General features: G+C 37.3%; 1 long non-coding RNA gene across 11 annotated transcripts in view; it reads right to left on the reverse strand.

Moving 5' to 3' along the window:
- Positions 1-24503, reverse strand: part of LOC123788117 (uncharacterized) — a 93843-nt gene that overhangs the window by 27310 nt on the left and 42030 nt on the right. For 9 of the 11 annotated variants that reach the window (XR_015723328.1, XR_015723330.1, XR_015723333.1 and 6 more), the window contains one exon: positions 23135-23280. This is a non-coding gene — a long non-coding RNA (uncharacterized LOC123788117). The other 2 variants (XR_015723332.1, XR_006778423.2) reach the window with 2 other exon arrangements.

The following is a 24503-nucleotide window of genomic DNA, read 5'->3' on the forward strand; positions in this document are numbered from 1 at the left end:
AATTCAACCCATGACACCACCTTAACATTACTAATTCTTCCAATTCATGAACAAGATGTCTGTCAATTTGTTTACTTCTCAAGTTTCTTGTAATGTGGTTTTCCTGGTTTTCAGTGTAAAAGCCTTACACAATTCTTTTGTTCAATTTATGCCTAAGTATTTTATTCTTCTGGATACTATTGTAAAGGGAATTTTCTCAGTTTCACTTTCAGATTCTTCATTGCTACTGTACAGAAATACAACTTATTTTCCCATATTTTTCTTATACCCTGCAAACTTTCTGAAATCATTTATTAGATCTAATTTTATATGGGTTACCTAGTATTTTCTACATACAAGATCATTTCATATGTGCATATAGTTCTTCTTCCTTTCCAATCTAGTTGCAATGTTTTTCTTGCCATAAACAGACTGAATTTCTAGTATAATGTCAAAAAGTAGTAGTGAGAGCAGACATTCGTGTCTTGTTCCTGATCTCAAGGGGAAAGTACTCAGTCACTTAACATTAAGTTTCTTAGCTTCAGGTTATTCCTAAATAGCCATTAACTGGGTGAGAAAATTACCTTCTACTCCTAGTTTGTGAAATGTTTGTAACATGAACAGGAGTTGGATTCTGTCAAGTGCTTTATATGCATCTATTGTGCTTATGTGTATTTTAAAAAGTGGGCTGGTGGGGCACCTGGCTGGCTCAGTCGGTTAAGCGTCCGACTCTTGGTTTCAGCTCAGGTCACGATCTCAGGTCAGATCAAGTCTGAGTGGGCTCTGCACTCAGCAGGGAGTCTGCCTGAGATTCTCTCCCTCTCCCCACCCCCCACTCGTGTTCTCCCTCTAAAATAAACAAATATTTTTTTAAATAACAAGAAGTGGGTTGCAGCTTTTAATGCTATTGACTTTTAGAAGTATTTCATATATTCTAGATAGATATTTATCAGATAAATGTGTTGCAAATATACTCTCCTACTCTGTGGCTTATTTATGTTTTCATTTTCTTAGCACCTTCCCTTGAGAAAATAGTTTTCATTTTGATGATAATGCTTTTGGTGCCCTACTGAAGAATTCATTGCCTAACCTATGGAAAGAAAGATTTCCTGTTTTATTGTAAAAGCACCACAGATTTATTTACTTTTACATTTAGTAAAATGAGTTAATTTTTTATAATGTGCATTAATTTTTTCTAGGTTAATTTTGTCAAGGTTGACTTTCTACTATATAGATAGCCAGTCAGTACCGGCATTATTTGTTGCAATAACAACTTCATTAAATCAACTTCAAACCTCTGTAAAATATCTATGGACTGTATCTGTACAAGTCAACTTGTGAATTGCCTTCTGTTCCATTTTGTCTATCCGTAGACAAAAAACACAATGATGTCATGACTTAGATCTGTATACTAAGATTTGAAATTATGAATTGTGTTTTCTTCTTTTTAAGATTTTATATATTCACTTGAGAGAGACAGAAAGTACAAGGAAGGGGGAGGGGGAAAAGGAGAAGGATAAGCAGACTCCCCGCTGAGCAGGGAACCCAACGTGGGGCTCCATCCCAGGACCCTGGGATCATGACCTGAGCTGAAGGCAGACGCTTAACCAACTGAGCCACCCAGGAGCCCCTGAATTGTGTTTTCTTCAACAGTTCTACTTTGAGATTTTGGCTCGTTCAGTGATGATGACTTTCCATATAAATTTTATAATCATTTTGTCAGTATCTAGAAAAATACCTAATCTTAATTAGGACAGTATTAAATCCATATAAATCTATTTGGGAGAATAAACAATACTGAGCTTTCAACCCATGAATAATTTGTTGCTCCAGTTATTTGGGCAGTGCTTTGTACTTTTCAGCACACATACTCAGTGTATCTTTCGCTATATTTTTACTTTCCAAACAGTATTCTCTTTGCACAGTTCTAACATTCACAAATTTCTGTTACCATGCCTTAAAATAATACGTGTGAAAATAACACCAAATTTCAGTTACAACGATGTAGAAACTGAGTAAATGGGTAAAGTAAAAAGATGCCCTGTTACGTTCCTTCCAAAACCTATGTAAATAACTAATGCACATCACGTTCACGGACTACTCCTGTCACTTATTAAAAATAAGATTTTTTTTTTCTGAGTTGATTCAGGTTCACAGAAAAACTGAGGGGAAGGTACAGATATTTCTCATATATATGCTGTCCCCATGCATATCCTTCCCCATTATCAACATATCCCAACAGAGTGGTACATTTGTAACAACTGATAAACCCACCCTACCATAGAATCACCCCAAATCCCCAGATTACTTAATGGTTCACTCTTGGTGTTGTATATTCTATGGCTACATAAAATGTATAACAACATATCTATCATTAAGATAGAGTATTTTCATTGCCCTAAAAAACCTGTGCTATACATATTCATCCCACTCCTCCTTAACCCCTGACAACCAGTGATTCTTCAGTTTTCTTCACAGTATTCCCCTTCTGTCATATAGTTGGAACTATTATGTAGCCTTTTCAGATTGGCTTCTTTTACTTTATAATATGTACTCAGAACTCCTCCATGTCTTTTCATGCCTTCATAGATCATCTTTTTAGCACTGAATAATACTTCATGGTCTGGATGTACCACAACTTATTCATCCATTCACCTACTAAAGGACATCTTTGTTACTTCCATCTGGGCAGTCATGAATAAAGCTGCTATAAACATTCATGTGCAGACTGTAGACATAAGTTCTCAACTTTCTGGGTAAATACCAAAGAGCAGGATTGCTGGATTGTATGGTAAGAGTATGTGTGCTTTTTTAAGAACCATTTTCAATCTCTACCAGCAATGAAGGAGAGTTACTGATATTCCACATTCTTACCAGTGCATGATATCGTCAGTTTTTCAGAATTTGGCCATTTTGATACGTGTGCAGAGGTAGCTCATTGATGTTTAAATTTACATTTCCCTTTTCTTATGTTTACATCGTATCTGTATATTTTCTTTGGTGAGGTGTCTGTTAAGGTCTTTGGCCCACTTAAAAAACTGGTTATTTTCTTATTGTTAAGTTTTAAGAACTCTTTGTATATTCTGGATTAACAGTCCTTTAACAAATAGGTCTTCTGCAAATATGTTCTCCCAATCTGTGGCCTGTCTTCTTATACTCTTGACATTGTATTTCACAAAGCAGGAATTTTTAATAAAGTCCAGCTTATCAAGTATTTCTTTCAAAAGACCATGCCTTTGGTGTTTTATCTAAAAAGTTACTGGCATACCTAAGGTCATCTAGGTTTTCTCCTATATTATCTTCTAGAACTTTAGATTTGCATTTTAAATTTACCGTAAAATGCTTGGGATCCATTCAGACTTAATTTTTCCAACTATAAGAGTGGATTCCTCGGGGAGCCTGGGTGGCTCAGCCGGTTAAGTGTCTGCCTTCGGTTCAGGTCATGATCCTGGGGTCCTGGGTTCGAGCCCTGCATTGGGCTCCCTGCTAGGCAGGAAGCCTGCTTCTCCCTCTCCCACTCCCTGTGCTTGTATTCCCTCTCTTGCTGTCTCTGTCAAATAAATAAAAAATCTTTTTAAAAAATTGCTATTATGTCTTCCTTAAATACTTAGAAGCATCCATCAATGAAACAATTATGGTTAGGAAATTTTCTTTGTTAGAAGTATGTACCTCAATTTAATTTCCTAAGAGTGATAAAAATACTCATTTTTATTTCTTGTAGAGTAAGTTCTGGTAGCTTCTGATATTTTTTTTTAAAAGGGTTCAGGGACGCCTGGGTAGCTCACTCAGTTAAGTGTCTGCCTTTGGCTCAGGTCATGATCACAGGTCCTGGGATCAAGTCCCACATAGGGCTCCTTACTCAGCAGGGAGCTGAGTCTAAGAGATTACTTCCTATGTTTTCTTCTAGGAGTTTTATGGTTTCAGGGCTCACATTTAGAGAAACTACAGAATGGGAGAAGATATTTGCAAATGTCTTATCAGATAAACGGCTAGTATCCAAGATCTATAAAGAACTTATCAAACTCAACACCTGTTAGAATGGCTAAAATCAAAGAGACAAAAAAGGATGTGGAGAAAAAGGAAGCCTCGTGTATACTGGTAGGAATGTCAACTGGTACAGCCACTGTGGAAAATAGTATGGAGGTTCCTCAAAATTTTGAAGATAAAATACCATATGATCCAATAATCCCACTACTAGGTATTTACCCAAAGAAAATGAAAACACTAATTCAAAAAGATGTGTGCATCCCTGTGTTTATTGCAGCATTATTTACAATAGCTAAGATATGGAAGGAATTCAAGTATCCACTAATAGACGAGTGCATAAGGAAGATGAGATAGATAGATAGATAGATAGATAGATAGATAGATAGATAGATAGATAGATACGATGGAATATTAATCAGCCATTAAAAAAAAGGATGAGATCTTGCCATTTGCAACAATATGTATGGACCTAAAGGGTATTATGCTAAGTAAAATAAGTCAGGCTGAGAAAGACAAATACCATATGACTTCACTCATATATGGAATCTGAAAAACAAATGAATAAACGAAAAACAGAATCAGACCTATAAATACAGAAAACAAACTGATGGTTGCCATAAGGTTGGGGAGTGCCAGAGGGGAGGGGGGATAGGCAAAATGGGTGAAGGGGAGTGGGAGATACAGGCTTCTAGTTATGGAATGAAAAGTCATGAGAATAAAAGGCAGAGTAAAGGGAATACAGTCAATGACAGAAACAATAAAACTAAAAGGCAGCCTACAGAATGGAAAAAGATATTTGCAAATGACATGTCTGATAAGGGGTTAATATGCAAAATATATAAAGAGCTTATCAAGCTCAACACCCCCCCCAAAAAATAGTAATAATAATCCAGTTAAGAAATGGACAGAAGACATGAATAGACACTTTTCCAAAGAAGACATTCAGATGGCTAACAAGACACATGAAAATATGCTCAACATTACTCATCATCAGGGAAGTACAAATCAAAGCCACAATGACATACCACCTCACACCTGTCAGAATGGCTAAAATTAACAACACACGAAACAACAGGTATTGGTGAGGATGTAGAGAAAGGGGAACCCTCGTGCACTGTTGGAGGGAATGCAAACTGGTGCAGCCAATCTGGAAACCAGTATGAGGGGTTCCTCAAAAATTTAAAAATAGAACTACCCAGGCACCTGGGTGGCTCAGTCAGTTAAGCCTCTGCCTTCAGCTCCATTCATGATCCTAAGGTCCTGGGATCAATCCCACATCGGGCTCCCTGCTCAGCGGGGAGGAGTCTGCTTCTCCCTCTCCCTCTCCCCCCGTGCTTCTGTGCTCTCTCTCTCTCTCTCATTCTCTTTCTCAAATAAATAAATAAAATCTTTAAGAAAAAAAAATATAATTACCCTACAATCCAGCAATTGAGCTACTAGGCATTTACCCAAAGGATACAAAAATACTGATTCAAAGGGGTACATGCACCCGGATGTTTATAACAGCATTATCTACAATAGCAAAACTATGGAAAGTGCCCAAATGTCAACAGACTGATGAATGGATAGAAAAGATGTGATGTATATATACAATGGAATATTACTTAGCCATCAAAAAGTATGAAAAGTTACCATTTCCAACAATGTGGATGGAGCTAGACTGTATTATGCTAAGCGAAGTAAGGCAGGGAAAGACAAATACCATATGATTTCATGCACTGTGGAATTTAAGAAACAAAACAGATGAACATATAGGAGTGGGGAAAAAGGGAGAAACAAACCCTAAGAATCTCTTAACAATAGAGAACAAACTGAGGGGTAACGGAGGGAGGTGGGTGGGGGAGGGGCTAGATGAGTGATGGGTATCAAGAAGGGCACTTGTTATGATGAGCACTGGGTGGTGTACTTAAGTGATGAATCAATGGATTCTACTCCTGAAACCAATACTGCACTGCATGTTAACTAACAAGAATTCAAATAAAAATTAAATAAAAATAAAAAAATAAAAAATAAAGGAACATAGTCAAAGACATTATAATAGCATTGTATAGTGACAGATGGCACCTATACTTGGTAGTGAGCACAGCATAATGTTTAGAGTTGTTCAATCACTACGTTGTACACCTGAAACTAATGTAACATTGTGGGTCAACTATATTCAAATAAAAAAATTAAAAATAAATTTAAAAATGTAAAAGCCCCAAAATCAATTTTCTTTACTAGCAATAAAATATCCAAAAATGGAATTAAGAGAACTCCATTCTGAATAGCATCAAAAAGAATAAAACATGTAAGAATAAATTTCACAAAAGAAAAAACAAAACAATTTACATATTAAACACTACAAAACACTGCTTGGAGAAATACAAAAAAAAATATATGGAAGTCTATGTTCATGGACTGGAAGACGCAATATTATACAGACAACACTCACCAAACTGATCTTTAAAGTCAATGAAATCCACACTGAAATCCCAGCAGGCTTTTTTTGTATTGAAAAAAAAACCAAAAACAAAAAACGGGGGGCACCTGGGTGGCTCAGTCAGTTGGGTGTCTGCCTTCGGCTCAGGTCATGATCCCAGGGTCCTGGGATTAAGCCCTGCATGAGGTTCCCTGTGCAGCGTGGAGTCTGCTTCTCCCTCTCTTTCTGCCCCTCCCCCTGCTCATGCTCTCTCTCAATAAATAAATAAGATCTTAAAAAAAAAAAAAAAAAGGTAAGCTGATCACAAGTTCAAGGCATACAGAATACCCAAAATACTTTTGAAAAACAATGTAGTAGGTCTTTTGTTACCAGATTTTAAAACTTACTTTAAAGCTACAATAATCAAGGTAATATAAAATTGATGAAGGAGTAGATACAGAAAATAACTGATAGGGGTGCCTGGGTGGCTCAGGCATTAAGCCTCTGCCTTTGGCTCAGGGCGTGATCCCGGTGTTCTGGGATCGAGCCCCACATCAGGCTCCGCTGGGAGCCTGCTTCTTCCTCTCCGACTCCCCCTGCTTGTGTTCCCTCTCTCGCTGGCTGTCTCTATCTCTGTCAAATAAATAAATAAAATCTTTAAAAAAAAAAAAACTGATAACTGATAAACTGGACCTCATCAAAATATAAAAATTTAGTGTTTCAGATAGACACTACAGAAAATGAAAAGACAAGTTACATAGTGAAGAAAATATTATTTTTGATATAGGATTTGTGTTCAAAATACATATATGTATATATAAAGAACTCTTATAATGTAAAAAGAAAAAAATTAGAAATGGAGAAAAGATTTAAATGATATTCCACCAAATCATATGAATGATCAATAAGCAAATGAAAAAATGCCCAATCTCATTAGATCTTAATTAAGGAAATATAAAATAAAGCCATAATGAAATACCACCTCACACTAATTAAACTGGCTATAATCAAAAAGACAACAACAAATGATGAAGATGCAGAGAAATGTTAACCTTCATATATTGCAGGTGGCCATGTAAAATAGTATAGCCACTTTGGAAAACAATATGGCAGTTTCTTGAAGAACTAAATAAATATTTACTCTATGACCCAGCTATTCCATTCAAGAGAAATGGAAACACACAAGGACATGTACATCAATTTTCATAGCAACATTTATTAATAATTGCCAAAGGAAATAAAAGGAATATGTCAACTTTCTGTCAAGTGCTGAATTGTGAAACAAAAACGTGGTGTATCTATAACACTGAATAATTAATATTCAGCTCTAAAAAAATATATACAAATACATGCTACCACCAAGATAAACCTGGAGGTCAAACTATCATGAATATTCTATAATTTCATTTATATGAAAGGCTAATTTTACTTAGAGGTCAGTAGTAACATACAACTGAGGATGGGAATAGGACTGACTATAAAAAAAATTCACTTGAGGAGGTACCTGGATGGCTCAGTTGGTTGAGCGTCTACTCTTGGTTTCAGCTCAGGTCACAAATCTCATGGGTTGTGGGACTGAGCCCCATGTCGGCATCCTGCTCGGCAGGGAGTCGACTTAAAGATTCTCTCCCTCTGCCTCTCTCCCCCAACTTGTGCACTCATGCTCTCTCTCAAATAAATAAATCTTTATTTTTTTAAAAGATTTTTTATTTATTTATTTGACAGACAGCGAGCAAGCACACAAGCAGGGGGAATAGCAGGCAGAGGGAAAGGGAGAAGCAGGCTCCCACTGAGCAAGGAGCCCAATGCAGGATTCGATCCCATGGGATCATGACCTGAGCAGAAGGCAGTCGCTTAACTGACTGAGCCACCCAGGAACCCTTAAAATAAACAAATAAATCTCTTTAAAAAATTCACCTGAGATCTCAATAGCAGAATGGAGACAAGAAAAAAGAAGTCATTTGAAAAAGAAATTTGAAGAGAGATCAATAGAAATTACCCAATCTAAGCAACAGAACAACAAAAAGGTTGAAACAAAACAGTCTCAGAACCTATGAAGCAATATTAAAATGTCTAGCATACAAGTCATCAGAGTACCAGAAGGAGAAAAAAGTTGTACAGAAAAAATGTTTGTAGGAATATTACTGGAAAACTTCCCAAATTTGATGAAAGATAAATCCACATATTCAACTACCTCAACAAATCTAAACAAGATAAACTGAAAGAAAAACACACCCAGAAATACCACTTTCAGCAAACTGCTAAAAACCAAAAATAAAAAAATTTGAGAGCAGCTACAAAAAGCAACACAGTTCAGATGGATTATCAATGATTCAAACTACTGCAAACTTCTCATCAGAAACCACGGAGAACAGAAATGGTAGAAAAACATCTTTAGAGTGCTAAAAGAAGAGGGGCACCTGGGTGCCTCAGTGGATTAAGCATCTGACTTGATTTTGGCTCAGATCATGGTCTCAGGGTTGTGGGATCAGTCCCAGGTCAGGCTCCAGACTCAGCGTGGAGTCTGCTGGAGATTCTCTCTCTCCCTCTCCCAGTGTCCCTCCCCACACACTTTCTCTCTCTAAAATAAATACTTTCTAAAAAAATTTTTTAAAATTAAAAGAATAAAGGGCTGAAAGAAGAAAAAACATCATCTGACACTTTTTTACCCAGCAAAAAAGTCCTTCAGGAATGAAGGTGAAATGAACACATTCTTAGATGAAAGAAAATGAAGAGAATTCATTTTAAAAGGAGTTGAGATGAAATAATAGAGTTCTTGACTCTGAAGGTGAATGATACCTGGGGGAAGCTAATATCCTTAGAAATGAAGGAAGAGCAGAACTAGTAAATGACTGAGTAAATATAAAAGCTCATTTTTCTCCTCTTAAGTTCTTTAATATATACAGGACTCTTAAAAGCAGAAATCATAACACAGTCTGATGGGCTTTCAAAATACATAAATGTAAAACACATGGCAACTATTTAAAAAATCATTTTAAAAAGTATGGCTTTTGTTTTACTTGAAGTGGTAAAACATTAAATCTATACAAACTGTTAGGTGATTACGAGGTATGTTTATTGTAATCCCTATAGCGGCAACAACGGAACAAATTTAAGTGTTATAACCAAAAAATTTAGAAGAACATTAAAATGGAATACTAAAAGTAGTCAAATAATGCCAAAGAAAAAAATGAAGAAGAGAAACAACAATAACAAAGACGACAAAGCTCAGACTTGTAGAAATCTAGAAACAGCATCACTACATCCTTTAAGAGAAGAAACAGGCTTGACAACTGCAAATTAGTGATTTTATTAACCACAGAAGTGAAGTCATAGAGTAAAAAATTATATAGAAATTTAGAAAAAGGTAGGCACCTGGAGAGAAAAGCAGAATCTGAACATTTAATCATTGGAACAAATGTCACAAAAAGTGGCAAGAAAAGACGATATAACTAAAAATTAAAATATACTGCTAAAAGCTAAGTGTAGGCTATCTTTGGGGGGAGGGGCGTTTCAAAAAACAGGAAATGGGTTGCACCCACCTGCAGATTTTACAAACAGGTGGCCACAGGGAAGATCACAGAGAAAGATTCCCTTAGTGCTATTTGGGGGAGGGGAGCAGCAAGTATGGCTGAAATTCTGCCCATATGTATTCCTCCTCTCTCTCACACAAAAATTAATAATAATAATAATAATAATAATAACAATAACAATAATAATAAGTTCTTGAACTAAAAGGAAGATCATTAAAACTTATACTCTGAAGCACTGAGTAGAGGAATAGAGGGCAATCCAAAGTTAACACCAGGTCCATCTTCCCTAAGGAACAAAAACCTAAGAAGCACAGTGTGGGGACACAGTGGTGAAAATCAACTCTATCTGGGTAAGGGGTGAAAAAACAACTAAAGCTTTAGCTCTGGGGGAGGAACTGAAATACATGCTGGCAACAGCATTATACCTGAAGGTGCAAGAAGACTTGTGAAGGCCATACCCCAAAACTCAGGTTCAATGCCTAGTTAAGACTGAGTCTCAATCCAAACATTAGAGAATACTCCCCTTTTCTACCCCCAAACAAATGCTAATAAGCACTGAGATTAGAAGACGACACAGAGGAAAGCTGAGGAAAACAGACCCTCTCTGGGGAGCAGTGCAAAGGGACAAAAACCACACAGGGACACAACAACAAAGTATCATTACTTGATTCCAAGTCTCTGGCGCAGAGAGAAACCATAGCAACAAACTCTAAAACCAGCCCAATTCTGACTAATTTGACACAAAATTCTACATGAATAGCCAAGAAAAAGGGAAGGTGTGCTTTTCTCAAACAAAAAAATATTTACTTCAGGAGGAGGGGGAAGATGGCAGAGTAGGAGGACCCTGAGCTCACCCTCCCCCATGTTTACAGCTAGATATCATCCGCATCCAAGCCAATAAATTGGAGAACAATCTGAAGACTGACAAAACAAACTCCACAAGTAGATACAAAGAAGAAGCTGCATTTGAAAGGTTAGGTAGGTCAGAAAGGCATATAGAGGCTGTCCACAGGAGGGAGGGAGCTGCGTGCATGCAGAGAGGGCAAAGAAACAGGCCCTAACACCAGGGAGCTCACACAAAGAAGATAACGTTTGGCTTTAAAAAACGAGACAGGCTGGTGCACATGAATCAGGAGAGGTTATCAAATCCATTACAGTACTACTTGGTTCCAGATATGGATGAGGAAGGGGAAGGGGGGGAGAGAGAAGGAGGGAGGGGAAGGGGGGGAGGAGGGGGAGGAGAAGATGATGAAGAAGGAGGAGGAGGACTAGAAGATACTGATGAAGGGGCACCTGGTGATGCAGTCAGTTGGGCATCAACTCTTGATTTCAGCTTGGGTCCAGGAATCTTGAGATGAAGCCCCTCGTCGGGCTCCACATTCAGCCAGGAGTCTGCTTGAGGATTTCCCTCCCTCTCCTTCTCCCCCTGCTCACTTGCTCTCTCTCTCAAATGAATAAATAAATCTTAAAAAAAAAAACAGAAAAAAAAAGATATTGATGAAGAAGATGACAATGAAGGTGAAGAGGATGAGGGGGAGAAGGAAGGACAGGAGGATGAATGAGAAGATGACTAATGGAACACTGATGGATTCCAATCTACCTTTTTAAAATCTCCTCCAGTCCCTGGGAACAAGTTGCAGTCTTTTCTTCCCTCCTCTTGTGCTCATTCACCCTGTTTTTTGAAGTCGTTTTTCTCTCCCTTGGTTCTCAACGTATATTGGGGGGAAATACCTTGAGCAGAATACAATGGGAAAAGAATCTCTACCACTTTCCTTTCCAAACTCATTTTTATCCCTTCCTGTCTCAACAAAAACATTATGAAGTCCGTGGGGCGCCTGAGTGGTGCAGTTGTTAAGCGTCTGCCTTCGGCTCAAGGTGTGATCCCAGCGTTCTGGATCGAGCCCCACATCAGGCTTCTCCACTAGGAGCCTGCTTCTTCCTCTCCCACTCCCCCTGCTTGTGTTCCCTCTCTCGCAGGCTGTCTCTGTCAAATAAATAAATAAAATCTTTAAAAAGAAAATTATGAAATTCATACCACTGTGCTCTGTGGGGAAAAAAGGAAAACCTGATGCTCCCTTAACTCTGCTGGAAGCTAGAGAATGTTAGGCCCCTGTATAATACTGTACAGAATTCCAACTTTTTTCTTCCTTTCTCTGTATATTGAGCTCAGAGATTACACTGTGTCTCTATGTCAGTATGGACACTTAGCATTTGCCAACATGTATATTTCTACTTTCTCTTATTTAAAAGAAGAAAAAAAATTTAAAGATGGGATTACAGAAGGTCAGCAAAGGGTGGGTTTGAGATGCCTGGGTGGGTTAAACAGGCATTCTGACAACATGGCTTCTCCTTTGGCATGTTTAATTGTGATGTTTAATGGACACCCTTGCAGTTTAAGATGACACTTTTAAAATTATATTTTCTACTTATGATGCCACTCAGTAGATGATCAGCAGAACCTATATATAGGATCTTACTTGGAACGGACTACCTTATTACAATTTTGCTCCTATTTTTAAATTTTCTTTGTTTCACTGGAAAGGAAAGATGATGCTCAGTTTTAAACGTTAAAAGTGTACAAGTTGCTTTGTTACAATAAAACTACCTACCTACCTACCTACCTAACTACATACAGACATACATACCAAAGGGGCTGAATTCTGTCAGTTTGTAAAACCAGTAGGACTTGGAGCCTAGAGCTTTAGAGTCGCCTGACGCCAGTGGGTAAACCACGAGGGCTAGTTATAGCTGGTCACTGGCCTTAAAGAGACAGCAGCCTGCGTGGAGAGGCAACATAAAAATAGCAGTTTACACAACACCAGGGGCAAACGGAAGACAGATCTGTTCATACTGATTTCAGAGTGTGTTGGGGGACTTCTCCAAAGAAAGGGAGCTAGCAGGCGCCATTTTCCTCCCCTGCCCCCTACCATAAACACAGAGCCCTCTGTGGGAGGCAGGGCTACACAGACACTTGTTACCTAACCTGTTAGCAGCGTGCCCTGCCCAAGAGGTCTCCTGAAGACTCCCCGACTCCAAGTCTGCTACCATCAGCCCTGGCCTCAGGGTAAATTTTCTTAAACCCCTGGGTTCACCCCACCCAGCCACACAGGGTGCACAGCTGCTGTTTCGAGCCACCATCATGTACCACGCCCATCTGCATGCCAACCCCCCCATCACTGCATTCAGCCCCTAGCTGCCACAGAGTTTCAGGAGATCGGGCACAGAACTAGTGGCCCAGTACAAACTTTGCTAACACCACTACCTGGCCCCCAAGTTCCCTGGTGGGCACGCCCTCTCAAAGCTGGCCTGCCTGGGTCCCACTAACATCACAAAGAGCAATTACAGCCCACAACAGGCAGACATAGAGTTAGTGCAAACAACTGCACTAAAAGGAAAAATGACTCAGACACAATAACAGGGCTTATGTAACACACATAGGATACTCTCCTGAAGTGCCAGGCTCTTAGGAACAGGGAACACTGCACTGCAGGACACTCCAGGACCTCTTCTTCATAAAGTCACTACTTTCAAGAGCAGAAGACACAGCTGATTTCCTTAACACACAGAAACAGAGAAAAGCAGACAAAACGAGGAGACAGAGAAATTTATCCCAAAGGAAAGAACTGGACAAGACCACAACCAGATATCTAAGCAAAACAGATATAAGTAAAATGACAGACAACTTAAAGCAATATTCACAGGATTGAGAAAAGAGTGGAAGACAAGAATGAGACACTTAGGAGAGATAAGGAATAACACAGCAGAGATAAAGGGCTTGATATGAAATGAGAAACATCTTTGTTGGAATGAACAGCAGGATGGAAGCAGCAGAGGAATGAATTAGTGATCTGGAAGACAGAGAAATGGAAAATAAGGTGAACAAAAGAAAAAAAGTTATGCAAAATGAGAACTTATGGAACTCAGTGACTCCATTAAATGTAATAGTGTTCGTATTATAAGAGTACCACAAAAGGAAGAGAGAGAAAAGGGGACAGAAAATTTATATGAAGAAATAATAGTTGAAAACTTCCCTAATCTGGAAGGGAACAGATATCGGAGATCCAGGAGGCACACAGAACACCCATCAAAATCAACAAAAACAGACCCACACCAAGACATATAATATCTAACAAAACATAATTAAATTTGCAAAATACAGAGATAAAAAAAATTTAATGCATCAAGACAAAAGAAGTCATTAAGTTACAAGGGAAAACCCATAGATTTTCAACAGAAACCTGCAAACCAGAAGGGAGTGCCATGATATATTCAAAGTGCTGAATGGGAAAAATATACAGCCAAGAACATTCTTTCCAGCAAGGTTATCATACACAATAGAGGGAGACACAGAGTTTCGTAGACAAACAAAAACTAAAGGAATTCATGACCAATGAACCAGCCCTGCAAGAAATATTAAACAGGACTCCTTGATGGAAAGGAAAGATGAAAAAGGACAGTACAAAGTAAGCAATATAAAAGTAGTAATAATGAACATTTCTGTAAAAAAAATCAGTCAAGGAACCAACCAATAAAAAGGGATATGAAAATAATAACACATACCTAAAACATGGGGAGGAGAGGAGTAAAGAATGGGTTCATATTTAAATGACCATAAACTTAATATAGACTACTATTGGCAGAAGGTATACAAACCTACTGGTCATGATATATCTAAAACCACTAACATATACAAAGAATAAAGAAAAATGTATCCAAATGTATCACTAAAGAAAATCAGCAAAACATGAAAGACAAAAAAAGCATCAGAGAAAATGTTCAGAAACAACCACAGAACAAGTAATAAAAATGGCAATAAATATTTATCAATAATTACTCTGAATGTAAATGGATAAAAGACATAGGATGACAGAATGGATAAAAAAACAAAACCCATCTATACGCTGCCTACAAGAGACTCATTTTAGACATAAAGACACCCACAGATCGAAAGTGAGAGGATGGAGAAGCAACTATCATGCAAATGGACATCAATGAAAGCCAGAGTAGCAAGACTTATATTGGACAAAACAGACTTTAAAAAAAGACTGTAACAAGAGACAAAGAACACTATATAATCATAAAGGGGAAAATACAACAATAAGATATAACAATTGTAAATATTTATGCACCCAACATAGGAGCACCCAAATACATAATGAAGTTAATAAAAAACATAACGGAAATAATCTATAAAACTATAATGATAGTAGCGGACTTTAACATTTCACTTACATCAATAGACAGATATCTAAACAACATCAAGGAAACAAGGGCTTTGAATAACACATAGGAGCAGATAGATTTAACAGATTTAGGCAGCAGCTCTTTCTGTCCATAGGTGCTGTCCCCGTGCTTTATTAAAATCACCTTTTTGCACCCCCCCAAAAAAAGATTTAACAGATATATTCAGAACATTCCATCCTAATCAGCAGAATACACATTCTTTTCAAGTACACATGGAACATTTTCCAGAACAGATCAAATATTAGCGCATTAAAAAAAAAACTCAACAAATTCAAGAAGATCAAAATCATACCATGCATATTTTCTGACCACAATGCTATGAAAACAGAAATCAACAACAAGAAAAAATGTGGAAAGACCACAATACATGGAGGTTAAATAACGTACTACTAAACAACAAATGGGTCAACCAGGAAATCAAAGAAGAAATAAAAAATACATGGAAACAAATTAAAACACAATAATCCAAAACCTGTGGAATGTGGCAAGAGGTTATAAGAGGGAAGATTACAGCAATACAGACCTACCTCAAGAAGCAGAAAAAATCTCAAACAACCTAACCTTGCACTTAAAGGAGCTAGAAAAAGAACAACAAAACTAAAACCAGAGGAAAGAAGGAAATAATTAGGGCAGAAATAAATGATATAGATTTAAAAAAACACAACAGAACAGATCAATGAAACCAGGAGCTGGTTCTTTGGAAAAAAATCAATAAAACTAATAAACCTCTAGCCAGAATTATCAAGAAAAAAAAAAGAGAAAACACTCAAATAAAATCGCAAATGAGAGAGAAGAAATCACAACCAACACCACCGAAATACAATCATAAAAGAATATTATGAGACTCCATAGGCCAACAAACTGGACAACCTGGAAGAAACAGATCAATTCCTAGAAACATATGAACTACCAAAACTGAAACAGGAAGAAATAAAAAATTTGAACAGACCCAACAGATAATCAGCAAAGAAACTGAATCAATAATCTAAAAACTCCCAACAAACAAAGTCCAGGAGACAGCTTCACAGGTGAATTCCACAAAACATTTAAGGAAGAGTTAATATCTATTGTTCTCAAACTATTTCAAAAATTACGAAAGGAAGGAAAACTTCCAAAATGATCTTATGAGGCCAGCATTACCCAGATACCAAAACCAGACAAAGACACCACAAAAAAAAGAAGTATAGGCCCATACCCCTGATGAACATGGATGCAAAATCCTCAACAAAATACTAGCAAACCAAATTCAACAATACATTTTTAAAAATTATTTTTAGATTTTATTTATTTGACAGAGAGAGAGAAAACAAGCAGACGGAGCAGCAGAGGGAGAGGGAGAAGCAGACTCTGCTGAGCAGAGAGAGCCCTATGCGGCACTCGATCCCAAGACCCAGGGATCATGACCTAAGTTGAAGGCAGACACTTAACTGACTGAGCCACCCAGGCACCCCTCAAGAACACATTAAAAAAAAAAAATCATTGACCAAGATCAACTGATTTATTCCTGGGTTGCAAGGGTGGTTTATACTCACAAATCATTCAATGTGATAGATACATCACAAAGAGAAAGAAATAAGAACCATATGATGTTTTCAATAGATACAGAAAAAGCATCTGACAAAACACTGCACCCATTCTTGATAAAAACCCTCAACAAAGTAGGTTTAGAGGCAACATAACTCAACATAGTAAGGGCCATCTATGAAACAAAACAAACCAAAACAAACAAAACAAAACAGCTAACATCATCCTTAAATGGGGGAAAAGCTGAGAGCTTTTTCCACTCTCACCACTTTTATTCAACACAGCACTGTAAGTCCTAGCCACAGCAATTAGACAACAAAAAGAAATAAAGGAAATCCAAATCAGCAAGGAAGAAATAAAACTTTCACTATTTGCAGATGACATGATATAGACTCTATACAGAAAACTGAAAAGACTACAACAAAAACCTGCTAGTACTCATCAACAAATTCAGTAAAGTTGCAGGATATGAAATTAATGTGCAGGAATCTGTTGCATTTCTATATACCAATAACAAAGCAGCAGAAAGAGAAATCAAAGAATCAATTCCATTTATAACTGCAGCAAAAACCAAAAGACACCTACAAATAGACCTAACTAGAGGTGAAAGAGCTATACTCTGAAAACTATAAAACACTGATGAAAGAAACTGAAGATGACACAAGGAAATGGAAAAACATTCCATTCTCATGGATTGGAAGAACAGATATTATTAAAATGCCTATACTACCCAAAGCAGTCTACACATTTAATGCAATCCCTATCAAAATACCAGCAGCATGTTTCACAGAGCTAGAATGAACAATCCTAAAATTTGCATAGAACCAAAAAAGACGCCAAATAGCCAAGGCAATCTTGAAGAAGCAAAGCAAAGCTAGAGGCATCACAATTCCAGACTTCAAGTTATATTACAAACGTGTCGTGATCAAAACAGTATGGTACTGGCACAAAAATAGACACATAGATCAACAGAACAGCAAGTCCAGAGATAAACCCACAATTTTACCATCAATTAATTTTTGACAAAGCAGGAAAGAATATCCAGTGGGAAAAAGACAGCCTTTTCAACAAATGGTACTGGGAAAACTGGACAGCTACATGCAAAAAATGAGACTGGGCAACTTACTTATACCACATACAAAAATAAACTCAAAATAGATTAAAGACCTACATGTGAGATCTGCCACCATAAAGTCCTAGAACAGAACACAGGCAATAACTTCTTTGACACATCGGTTGTACCAATTTCTTTCTAGAGAGGTTTCCTGAGGCAAGGGAAAACAAAAGCAAAAATAAGCTATTGGGACTACATTGAAATAAAAAGCTCTGAACAGTGAAGGAAACAACAAAACTAAAAGGCATGGGTGCCTGGGTGGCTCAATTGTTAAGCGTCTGCCTTCGGCTCGGGGTGTGATCTCAGTAGTCCTGGGATCAAGCCCCACATCAGGCTCTTCCACTGGGAGCCTGCTTCTTCCTCTCCCACTCCCCCTGCCTGTGTTCCCTCTCTCGCTGGCTGTCTCTCTGTCAAATAAATAAATAAAATCTTAAAAAAAAAAAAAAAAGACTGAAAGGCAACCTACAGAATGGAAGAAGACATCTGCAAATGACATATCTGAAAGGGGCTTAGTATACAAAATATATGAAGAACTTATACAAATCAACACCCAAAAAACAAATAATCCAACTAAAAAATACGCAGAAAGACATTAACAGGTACTTTTTAAAGACCTACAATGGCCAACAGACACATGAAAAGATATTCATCATCTTTTATCACCAAGGAAATGCAAAAGTACAATGAGCTATCATGTCACACCTGTCAGAATGGCTAAAACCAACCACAGAACAACAGGTGTTGGTGAAGATGTGGAGAAAAAGGAACACTCGTGCACTGTTGATGGGAATGCCAACCGGTACAGCTACTCTGGAAAACAGTATGGAGCTTCCTCAAAAAGTTAAAAATAGAACTACCTTATGATCCAGTGATTGGGGGGCATTTACCCCCAAGAATACAAAAACACGAATTCAAAGGGATACAGGCACCCCTATTGTTACAGCAGCTTTATTTACAACAGCCAAGACATGGAAGCAGCCCAAGTGTCCATCGATGACGAATGGATAAAGATGAGGTGGTATATGCATACAATGGAATATTATTCAGCCATAAAATGAATGAAATCTTGTTATTCCAACAACATATATGGAGCTAGAGCATATAATGCTATGTGAAATAAGTCAGTCAGAGAAGGACAAAAGCCGTATGATTTCAGTCATCCACTCAAACTATATGATTTCACTCAGAATTTAAAAAACAAAACAAGCAAAGGGGAAAATAAGAGAGACAAATCAAGAAACAGATTCTTAATTATAGAGAACAAACTGATGGTTACCAAAGGGGAGGTGGGTAGGGGGGAAGGGTCAAATTGGTGATGGGGATCAGGAGTGCACTTGTGATGAGCACATGGGAATGTGATGTATGGGAAACACTGAATCAGTATATTGAACACCTGAAACTAATATAACACTGTATGTTAACTGGAATTTAAAAACTTAAAAAAATACTTCAGTATCTACTGTCTTACATATGTCTTCCAGCAAAATTATATGTATATAAAAACAAAGGGACAAAAAAAAATAGCATGAAGAAAATGTAATCTCCAAAACCAGATTCAGATATGAGATGTAGAAACTAACGGAGAATTTAAAATAACTAGCGTATGTTAAAAATCTAGATAATAGGCCACATCATGTAGGTAATATCAGAAGAGTTGAAAACTATAAAAATGAATCAAATGAAAATGGTAGATATTGAAAACACATTAACAGAAATGAGTATGCCTGCCTTTAAGGGAGCTTATAAGTAGACTCAACACAAATGAAGAATCAGGGAACTTGAACACAGGTCAACAGCAATTACCCCATCTAAGATGCAAGCAGAAAGTAGAGGGGGAAAATCATTCAAAACAGAACTATGGGGGCGCCTGGGTGGCTCAGTCGGTTAAGCATCTGCCTTCAGCTCAGGTCATGATCCCGGGGTCCTGGGATCGAGTCCTGCACTAGGCTCCCTGCTCCACGAAGAGCCTGTTTCTCCCTCTCCCTCTGCCTGCTGTTCCCCCTGCTTGTGCTCTCTCACTGCCAAATAAATAAATACAATCTTAAAAAAAAAACCAAAAAACAAAAAACAGAACTACGGAGGCAGTAAGATCAATGGTTGCCATTAGTTGGGGGCTGGAGGAAGGGAAAAATAGATGAAGGACAGAGGATGATACTTCAGTGATGGATACATATCATTATACATTTGTTCAAACTATGAGTCCTAATGTAAACTAATGACCTTAGATGGTGATGTGTAAATAATGTAGGTCGATCAGTTCTAACAAATGTACCACTCTGGTGGAGGATGTAGATAATGGGAGAGGTGATGCATGCATGGGGGGAGGGAGTATATGGGAAATTTCTCTACACCCTCTCGATTTTGCTGTGAACCTAAAACTGCCCTAAAAAGAAACTCCGTTTAAAAAAAAAGTTACCCGTACTTTTTTAAGAAATAAATTTATCAATTGGCATTAGTATTGTGCCTTCAGTGATCTAAAGCTGTAGAGGTTTTCCTGTTTTCTTCTAGATGTCATGTAATTTCTCTATGATTCATTTTCATTAGTTTGTATAATGAGTGAAGTATGTGTTCACACTCTTTCGGCATGTGGTCCTTCAATTGTTTTGGCAGCTTCTGTTAAGGAGATTATCCTTTCAACATTGATCTTTGCATCTGTGTTGAAAATAATTAACTAGATTTCTGTGAATCTATTTCTATCTCTGTTTCACTGATCTTTGTCTTTCTCCTTTCACCAATACCAAACACTACTGATTACCATCTTTATCATAAGTCTATAAATAAGGTATAGTGTGCCCTTTCAAACTTTTTTTTAAGATTTTATTTATTTATTTGAAAGAATGAGGGAGAACAGAGAGGGAGAGGGAGATGCAGACTCCCTGCTGAGCAGGGAACCTGATGTGCGGGATGTGCAACTCGATCCCAGGACCCTGAGATCATGACCTGAGCAGAAGTCGGACGCTTAACCAACTGAACCACCCAGGCAACCCTCCTTTCAAACTTTTTATTCTTCCTTTTTTAGAACTGTTTTGGTTATTCTAGTTTCTTTGCATTTTCATATAAACTTTAGAATAAGCTAGCAATATCTACAAAAACAACTTGCTGAGATTTTGACTGAGACAACGATTGAATCTACAGATGAAATTCAGAAGATCTGATATCTTACCAAATCTTCTGATTCAGGGATGTAGTATTAATCCCTATTCATCTAGATCGTCTTTGATTTATTTCATGAATATTTTGTTGTTTTCAGCAAAAAATTATAAAAGCAGCAACAGAAAAAAACACACAAGTGACCCAAAGAATCTTTACCGGTGATTTCTCATGAGAAACAATGAGGATCAGAGGCAGCACTTGGTATACACAAAGCGCTAAAAGAAAACAAAAAACAAAAAAACAAAAAAACGACAAGCAAGAAGCTTATATCCATAAAACTATCTTTCAATAATGAGGAAAAAGTAAGACTGACAAAAAAGGACTAAGAGAATTCACTGTTAGTCGACCTGACTTAGAAGAAAAAAACAAATTCCTTCAAGCTGAAATGACTTTAATTCAAATCCATATAAAGAAATAAAAAAGAAGCCCATATGAAGAAATAAACAGGCTCAGAAAAGCTAATTACATAGATAAATGTAAATGACAGAATAAATAAAATTTGCTCTTTTCTTCTAAAATAATTTAAGAGAACTGCATAAAAGATACAAGTATTGTGCACATTATAATCTCTTGAGCAACAATTTTAAAATGAACTAAAAAAAAACCACTAGAATTGAGAGTTTCCTATTACTGTACATCCTAGCCAGCAATTGGTATTTTCAGGTTTTTAAAAATTTTAATCATTCTAATATGAGTATGAGGATTTCTCATTTTTTTAAATTGAATTTCTCTAATTTCAAATGAGCATCTTTTCATTTGCTCATTGGCCATCTCTTTATCTTCTTTGGTGAGGTGTATATTCAGATCTTTCGCCCAATTTCTAACTGGGTTGTTTTCTTATTATTGAAGTTAAAGAGTTCTTTATATATTAAAGTCCTTCATCAGATATGGGTTTTGCAAAATTTTTTTCTAGTCTGTGGTTTGCCTTTTCATTCTCTTGACGCTGTTTTTTCCGAGCAAACATTTTTAATTTTAATAAAGTCCTGGTTATCAATTTCTTCTTTCATGAATTATACTTTTGACGTTGGATCTAAAACTCATCACCAAACCCAAGTTCACATATTCTTTTGTATTTGCTTTTAGAAGTCTTACAGTTTTCCATTTTATATTTAAGGTCTGTGATCCATTTTGAGAGAATTTTTGTTTAAAGTGTAAAGTCTCGGGGCGCCTGGGTGGCACAGCGGTTAAGCGTCTGCCTTTGGCTCAGGGCGTGATCCCGGCGTTATGGGATCGAGCCCCACGTCAGGCTCCTCCGCTATGAGCCTGCTTCTTCCTCTCCCACTCCCCCTGCTTGTGTTCCCTCTCTCGCTGGCTGTCTCTGTCTCTGTCAAATAAATAAATAAAATCTTTAAAAAAATAAATAAAGTGTAAAGTCTCTAAGTTCAATTTTTAAACTGTGAACATACAATTGGTTCCAACACTATTTGAAAAGACTACCCTTTCACCGAGTACTCTTTCTGCCTTTGTCAAAGACCAGTTTGCAATCTGCGTTGAGTCTGAGTTCTCTATTCTATTGATCTATATGTCTGTCCCTTTACCAGTGGCATGTTATGTTCGTAACTGTAGTTTTATAATAAGTCTTAAAACCAAATGGTGTGAGTCCTTCAACTTTGTGCTTCTTCCACACTGTATTACTTGTTACAGTGTTTGCCTTTCCATATAAAGCTTAGAATCAGTGTCACAAATGATGCCAAAGACATTAACAGGAAAATGAAGAAATACTACAAACAACTATATGCTCATGAATTTGATAAATTAGATGAAATGGAACAATTATTTGAAAGATCACCAAAGCTCACTCAAGAAAACTTGAATAGCCCTCCCTATACCTAGTAAATAAATTGGACTGCAAGTTACTAGCAAAATATGAAAACTTCAGGCTTAGACAGTTTCACTGGTAAATTCTACCAACCAAGTAATAAATAATGCCAATTCTACACAATCAATTCCATTAAAAAGAAGAGGAAAGAACATGTCCCATTTATGAAGCCAGTATTATCCTGTTCACAAATCCAGAAATATTGCCAGAAAAGAAAATTGCAAATCAGTATCTCTAATGAACACAGATGTAAAAATTGCCACAGAATGTTAGTAAATAAAATGCAGTAATATGAAAAAATATATATCACAATCACATGGATTTCATCTAAGAAATGTAAGATTAGTTCAACATTGAAAAATCAATGAAATTCAGGGTACCTGGGTGGCTCAGTCAGTCAAGCCTCCAACTCTTGATTTCGGCTCAGGTCATGATCTCAGGGTCCTGGGCTCTGAGCTGGGGGCATGGAGCCTGCTTAAGTTTCTCTCTCTTCCTCTCCCTCTGCTCCTCTCCCCTCTCTCTCTCTCTAAAACAAAGCAAAACAAAACAAAAAAACAATGAAATTCCATATCAACAATTTGAAGACGACCATACAATCAATAGATTCAGAAAAAGACATCTGAAAAATTCAACATACTTTCATGATAAAAACTCTCAGAACACTGGGGTGCCTGGGTGGTGAAGCTGGTTAAGCACCTGACTCTTGGTTTCGGCATAGGTCGTGATCTCCGGGTCAAGAGACTGAGCCCTGAGCCAGCTCCTCATTCAGCACACAGTCCGCTTCAGATTCTTACTCTCTATCCCGCTCTGACCCTCCTGTTCATGCTCTCTCTCTCAAATAAGTAAATAAATCTTAAAAAACAACAACAACAACAACACACACACACACACACACACCTCTCAGAACACTAAAAATAGAGTGGAAAGTGCTTAACCTACTAAAGGGCATCTATGAAAGACTTATAGCTAACAAAGATTGGAAAGAAGGAAAATATGCTCTCCCTCTCTACCCCATTCCACACTGTATTGGAAGGCCTACCAGCTCAATAAAGCAAGAAAAACTATTATAAGGCACACATATTAGAAAGGAAAAAATTAGTTTGCAGGAAATACTACTGTCTGTCCAAAAAAAATCTCAAATAATCTACCAAAAAAAAAAAAAACAAAAAACAAACCCTCTTAGAATTAAAAAGTGAGTTTAGCAAGGTAGCAGAATATAAAGTCAACAGACAAGTCAATCATATTCTTATATATGGCTATAACTGGAATTTGAAATGAAAAAATTAAAATTTATAATAGCACCCCCAAAAATAAAGTTCTTACATATAAATCTAACAAAATAGGTGCAAGAACTGTATGTGGAAACAACAAAATATTAATTAAATACATCAAAACAGATCTAGATAAATAGGGAGAAATACTATGCCCATGAATTGGAAGACTCAGTAAGATTACAAACCTCCCCAATTCATCTACAGATTCAATGCCATCCCAATCAAAATCTCAGCAACTTCTTTTCATAGATTCTTTAAAGATATTTTTGTCGATGAGAGGAACACTAATGTGGAAAGAGACCTTCTCTGACACACAGCACGAAGGAATAACTTAACCTGAAGCTGAAATAGTCATTAAGGAAGACTAGAGGCAACTACCCTAGCCAAACAACTCTGCTCCCTAACTGGGGATGTCACACTGAGAAAAACATGCCATTTCCCCTCCTCTCAGCTCCAGAGCAGCAGTGCAGAGGTT

This window comes from Ursus americanus, chromosome X (genome assembly GCF_024610735.1).
Source record: "Ursus americanus isolate L20-20 chromosome X, mUrsAme1.1.p, whole genome shotgun sequence".
NCBI lineage: Eukaryota > Metazoa > Chordata > Mammalia > Carnivora > Ursidae > Ursus > Ursus americanus.